The sequence below is a fragment of the Megascapheus bottae genome, chromosome 1, assembly GCF_031878675.1.
Source record: "Megascapheus bottae isolate mThoBot1 chromosome 1, mThoBot2.hap1, whole genome shotgun sequence".
NCBI classification, from domain to species: domain Eukaryota; kingdom Metazoa; phylum Chordata; class Mammalia; order Rodentia; family Geomyidae; genus Megascapheus; species Megascapheus bottae.
In genome coordinates this window covers 28,968,655-28,975,619 of record NC_143509.1, presented here as the reverse complement: position 1 = coordinate 28,975,619, position 6,965 = coordinate 28,968,655, and positions in this window count along the sequence as shown.

The following is a 6,965-nucleotide window of genomic DNA, read 5'->3' as shown; positions in this document are numbered from 1 at the left end:
CCTGGCACCACAGGGCTCCGGGGTCCAGCCCTCCCGAGCCTCTACACCTTATCACTCCTCTGTATTAAACTGGGTCCGGTTTTTATAACTCTCCTGGTCTGGCCTGTTTTGTTTAAGGGACCTCTGTGGCCTCTGCCAGCTCCCGACAATGACTGCCCTGGTGCTCATGCCTGGAATCCCAGCTACTTGCAAAACTTAAGATATGAGACCAGGAGTTTGACCTAGTGGTAGAGTGCTTGCCTAGCATGCATGAAGACCCAGGTTCAATTCCACCATACCACAGACATAGAAAAAAAAAGCCAGAAGTTATGCTGTGGCTCAAATGGTAGAGCTCTAGCCTTGAGAAAGCCCAAGGACAGTGCTCAGGCCTTGAGTTCAAGACCTAGCATTGGAAAAAAAAAAACAAAAACCTTGAGATTTGAGGATTGTGGTTGTGGTTTGGGGCCAGACAGGGCAGGAAAGTCTATGAGACACATCTTCAATGAACCAGCAAAAAAAAAGCCAGAAGTAGAGCCGTGGATCAAGTGGTAGAGCATCAGCCTTGAGCAAAAGAGCTTAAGAACACACAGGGAACCACCTAGAGCCTCAGTTTCTCCAAATGGCAAACTTCCATGGGCTTTCAACCCCACAGCCAGGGTGTCAGTGCTGAACTTTCCTTCAGTCCTTTTGGGACTAAAGCTGTTGACACCTGATGCTCTCTGGCCTCTGTGAGCCTTCCCAGCAGCTTCTGTGTCATGCTGGATTCCTCGAGGGGAAACTGAGACCAGCACAGTTGGGTGGAGCTAAGCCTTGAACCCAGGACTCTCCTTTTTGCCCACACTAGCTGGAAGGCCAGGTAGAGCCTCCAGGCCTCCAGGCTTACACTGACAGGGGACTGGGCCGACAGTGACATCTCATGGCCACCCATGGAACTGCAGACACCCCAATCTCACCATCTCTGCCTCCACCTCCCCCCTGGCTCTGGCAAACCCTAGAAAAATCCTGCCACCCACTTGAATCCATACAAAGTGAGGAATACTTGGAAATGATAGGTAGAAAAATGGCAGGGGCTGGGGAGTGTGACCTAGTGGTAGAGTGCTTGCTTAACATGCACAAAGACCCGGGCTCAATTCCTCGACACCACATACATAGAAAAAATCTGGAAGTGGTGCTGTGGCTCAAGTGGTAGAGCTCTAACCTTGAGAAAGCCCAAGGACAGTGCTCAGGCCCCTGAGTTCAATTCCTGGGACTGGCCAAAATGAAAAATGGCAGGAAAGTTGAATTATCACATGACCTGGCAATTCTGTTTCTTCAAATAGACACAAAATAAGTGAAAATGAAGCTGCCACCAGGAACAGTGGGTCACATCTAATTGTAGCTATTCAAAAGGATTGTGGTTCAAAGCCAGCATGGGCAGAAAAATCTGTGAGACTCTTAGCTCCAATGGACCACCAGAAAACTGGGAGTAGAGCTGTGGCTCAAAGTAGTAGAGCACTAGCTATCCTTGAGGGAAAAAGTTCCGGGATGGGGCTGGGCACCGTGGCTCACGCCTGTCATCCTGGCTACTCAGGGGGCTGAGATCTGAGGACCGCCATTCAAAGCCAGCCGGGGCACTAAAGTCTGTGAGATTCTTATCTCCAATTAACCACCAGAAAACCAGAAGTGGTGCTGTGGTTTAAGGGCTAGGGCGGTAGCCTTGAGCTGCAGAGCTCAGGGACAATGTCCAGGCCCAGAGTTCAAGCCCCATGACCAACAACAATAGAAAGATCTTCTCAGAGTGTGTGGCTCCATGGGCAGGAAACAGGCTGGTGCGGGGCCAAGCTGCCTTACTCTGTGTGTGTGTGTGTGTGTGTGTGTGTGTGTGTGTGTGTGTGTGTGTGGTGTAGATGTGTGGGCATACCTGTGTGCCATTCATGGGGCTTGAATTCCACCTGGGTGCTGTCCCTCAGCCTTTTTGCTCACTTGAGCCACAGCTCCACTCCCAGCTTTTTCGGTGGTTCATTGGAGATAAGTCTCACAGACTTTCCTGCCTAGACTGACTTGGAACCGTGATTCTCAGATCTCAGCCTCTGAGTATCTGGGATTCTGGGTGTGAGCCCCCAGCATCTAGCATGAGAATGGTTTTTACTGTCTTCATTTTTATTTATTGGCTTATTTTCTAGTGTTGAGCATGCATCCACCACTGAGCTAACTCATTGTACATTAATTAGCAAGGAGGAAGGAAAAGAAAAACCCCAAGAAGATAAAATTCTATTTTTCCAGCACACTCCATCTATTGTTCCTATTCCAGCACCTATAAATAAAGCTTTATTGGCACAGGGCCCCGCCCACTTTTGTACATGTGATCTCTGTAGAACTATTCACGCCGAGCGTGTGCGGTCTGCAAAGCTCACCGTGTTTCCTGTCTGCCCATTTGCCTGGGAGGTGTGGGGAGAGGAGGGGAGCACAGGGGACATGCCTGGGCCTGGAGGGCATGGAGGAGCTGGTACCAAGAAGGACGGGCCTGCCTGCCTGCCAAGCCTTGTCCTTTGCTGTAGGCACGCAGAGTGATTCAAATAATCAGCTGGTCACTGGGCCCAAAATAGTCCAGGATGGGGTGCAGGGACCAGGAGAGGTGGCTTCAGGACAGCCAGGCTCTGCCTGGCCACCATGAGGCTGGGCACATTGAGGTTAAAAGGAAGAAAGATGGAGGAGGAGGAGAAGGAGGAGGAGGAGGAGGAGGAGGAGGAGGAGGAGGAGGAGGAGGAGACCAAGAGCATAAGGTGACAGTGAAGCCAGTGGCTCTCATCTGTCCTAGCTACTCAGGAGGCTGAGATCTGAGGATCACGGTTCAAAGCCAGCCTGGGCGGAAAAGTCCATGGGACTCTTATCTCCAATGAACCCCCAGAAAACCAGAAGTGATGCTGTGGCCCTACATGGTAAGCCTAGCTAGCCTTGAGTGAAAGAGCTCAGGGATAACGCCCAGGTACCGAGTTCAAGCCCCACAATTGACCTATATAAATAAATAAATAACCAGTGCAAGAAAGGGTTGAGGGCAGAGGTCAGTAGCAGAACAACTGCCTAGCAAGGGAAAGACACTGAGTTCAAATCCCAGAATTGCCAGAAAATAAATTAAGAAGAGAAAAAAGAGGCAGGAAAAGAAGGGAAGGGGGAGGGGAACATGTCACTTGCTCCAGCAAGGGGAACTTGAGGACAGACATGGCACCTGGGGACACAGCAGACAGAAGGACAGATGATAAGGCTGAGCACAAAGACACAGAACCCCAGAGACAGGAAGTAGATAAGGTTTGCCAGGACCAGGATGGAAGGGGACAGAGGCAGAGCTTCCATGTGGGAGATGGAAGGTTCCAGAAGTTGAGGATGGTGCGTTAACCAGTCAGCTTTATGTACTGTGTAGTTGTCTTTTTTTTAAATGAGACCCATAGAAGGTGGAAATGGGGTGACGAGTGACCCCCACCCAAAGTCTTCTGGGAACTTTCCTAGTTTTGACTCTGACTTTCCTGGGTCCCCAGAACCCCTTGCCAGAGGCCAGGCCTATTGGGGGGCCTGGTGGGATCCAGCTGTGAGGCAGATGTAGATAATTCAGAGGAGACCAGCCTAATCCACTCGCCCAGCTGGGCGAGTGACTGCCGACCTCATAGCCTGCCCTGACCAAGGAAGCAGGGACGGGTGGCCTTCCATCTTCCCATCCATAATTCCCAGTGTCCCTTGAAGACATTCCAGATGAGCCAGACTGACCAGAGCGGCCTGAGATGCCCCCCAGGCCCCAGAGTCACTCCAGTGTGGTTGGGGGGCTCCGGGCCCTGGCATGAAGGTATTTCAGTGCCCTGAGCCTCTCCTGCCCAGCATCTTGGAACACAAGAAAGTGGCTATGGAATGGGGCTGCCTCAGTTTCCTCTCCTGCATGGCTTGAACTTTCTAGGTCTCTCACTTCCTTCTGCCCTGTACCCCCCATCCCCAGGGCAAGGCTGAGGCCCCAGACCCAACAAAACACTATGAATTCGATTTCTTCTACTGCCCACTGATTAGAGTGATTTCAACAAAATTCTCTAGGAGAGAAAAATTCAAGGTGTTCATCAAGGAAAGCTGAATTTTCTCACGCACATTAAAATAACCCCTTCCCCCCCCCCAAAAAAAATACCATGAAGACTGTCATGCTTGCCCGGCGCTGGTGGCTCACACCTGTAATCCCAGCTATCCAGGAGGCTCAGATCTGAGGATCGCAGCTTGAAGACAGAGACAGACTGGGCAGGAAAGTCCTTGAGATTCTTATCTCCAATCAGTAAAAAGCCAGAATGGTATTGTGGTTCAAGTGGTAGAGCATCAGCCTTGAGCACAAAGAGGCCTAGGGACAGTGCCCAGGCCTTGAGTTCAAGTCTCAGGAATGGCAGGCATACACACACACACACACATACACACACCCTCTGCCCTTCGCATAAAATCCGAAGAGCCAGAGACAGAAAGACAAAACCCCAGCAGGTCCCTGGCGGTGTAGGGGTGAAGCCCCCCCCAACATCTGTCATCATGTCAGGTAGCACTCAGCCGTCCCTTGATCAGCAGTTACTGCACCCCCATGGCACAGGACACCCCATCACCCTTCCAGCCACCAGGCCCCTAAAGGAGGGGTGTCCTCAGGGATGACTGGGGGGTGGTTAGCCGGGGCCAGGAGGAGGAGCTGGGTGAAAAGAATCAGAAGCGAGAATCTCATCCACCCCCACACAACCCACCAGGTCTCCCCAATTACACCCAGCACTCTGGGGGAGGGCTGAGGGCTCCCCCAGAAGCAGCCTTATTCCCTGTTTCTCCAAGGAGCTTCCTCTCTGCTGAGGTCTGGAAAAAATTGGAGTGATAAAGGGTGAGAGTCCTTTGCCCGCTAAGATTGGGGGTGCAGGGGGAGGCCAGGAGGTGCAAACCAGGCTCCCAGAAAGACTCTGTCCAAAATATAAAGACCAGGGGGGCCAGGAGGGCCCCCCCGCCGGGATCTGGGACAAGGTAGGGAGAAAGCTTTCACCTTTAGGTCCTCTAGAAATACACTCATGCAATTTTGGGGTCTCCTGGCACAGGGCCCCCAGCTCTGTCCCTGAGAACTGAACTCCAGACATTTTGGCCCTCATTTCCTCCCCTCCTCCCCTCTGGCCATCTTCCCCGCCCTCCCTCAGGCTAGGACAGAGAGTCTGGGCCATCCTGAAGGCCACCAAAGAGGCTGGGGACAATCAAGGGCCACCAAGAATCTGTGTTTCACTGACCGCTTGGGGGCTGGGGACAGGTCATGTCAACACTGTTCTGTGACTGACTTCAGCGGGGCCAGGCCAGGGCCGGTGTTGTGCGTGGCGTGGGCAGGGGGGCTGAGGAGGATGGGGAATGGTTTGAGTACTTACTTTTCTTTGTCTCACAACAGGGGGATTAAAGTTCTCAGGGACGGAAGGAACCTCTCGAGGCTGGCAGGCCTGGCTTTATAGCAGGGCCACTGGACACTCTGGATACCCACCGGGGTTATTAATAGCAGCGGCCCTGTACTTGCCCAAGTATGGGCAGGAGCTGGGCAGCTGCGGGCTTGGCTGGCCCTGGCCCCTGCACCTGTTCTGGGAGAGAGGGAGAGAGACACTTCAGGCCCTCTGACCTCTACGATGAGGGGGCACTGGTTTCACTTTCCTGGGACTTAGGGCCCTTGTTACATCTGAATCACCCCCCATCACCACCAAAATATAAGTAGAGGACAGGGATGTGGGAGAAACGGACAATAGATATGTGGGTGTGTCCTGAACCCCCACACTTGATCGCCACTCTGGAAGGGGAACAGAACTGTCATCACTTGAGTGGACTTCGTTTGCAGGTCAGCTGTGGCTGAAGGACTAGACTTAAGGTATTAAGGTTGGATGTTGTAGTCCGCCTCTACTTTTCCTTTTCTTTCTTTTTATTGGTCAATTGAGAGGCTTGAACTCAGGGCCTGTGCACTCTCCCTAAGCTTCTTTTGCTCAAAGCTATCGTGTAAGCCACAGCTCTACTTCAGGTTCTTTTCTTTCTTTCCTTTTCTTTCTCTTTCTTTTGCTAGTCTTGGGCTTGAGCCACAGAACCACTTCTGTTTTTATTATGTATAGGGTACCAAGCAATCAAACCCCAGTCTTTGTGCATACTAGGCAAGCATTCTACCACTAGGCCAAACTTCCAGCCTATTTCCCACTTTTTTCCATGGATGTGGCATTGAGGAAGAGAACTCAGTGTGTGCTAGGCAAGTACTCTGTGTGTGCTAGGCAAGTACTCTGTCACTAAGTCACATTCCCTGGGCTTCTTTTGCTCAAGGCTTGCACTCTACCACTGGAGCCATAACGCCAATTCCTGCGTTTTCTGAGTAGTTAATTGAAGATAACAGTCTCACAAGAACTCTCTAGTCACGGGCTGGCTTCAAATCCCAATCCTCAGATTTCAATGTCCTATGTAGCAAGGATTATAGGTGTGAGCCATGAGCACCTGGCTTCTACCTTTTCTTTTCAATGCCAGGATTTGAACTCCGCCTGGACAATGTCCCTGATTTTTTTTTTTTTTTTTTGCCAGTCCTGGGCTTGGGCTCAGGGCCCAAGCACTGTCCTTGGACTTTCTCAAGGCTAGAGCTCTACCACTTGAGCCTCAGCACCACTTCCGGCTTTTTTTCTATGTATGTGGTACCAAGGAATCGAACCCAGGTCTTCATGCATGCTAGGCAAGCACTTTAACCACTAGGCCAAACTCCCGGCCCCGATTTTTTTTTTTTTTTGTCAGTTGTGAGGCTTGAACTCTGGGCCTGGGTGCTGTCCCTGAGCTCTTCAGCTCAAGCCTACCGCACTATCCATTGAGCCACAGTGCCACTCCAGTTTTCTGGTGCTTAATTGGAGGTAAGAGTCTTCACGGACTTTAATGCCTAGGTTGGCTTTGAACCTCGATCCTCAGATCTCAGCCTCCTGAGTAACTAGGATGGCAGGCCTGAGCCACTACGCCTGGCAAATGTCCCT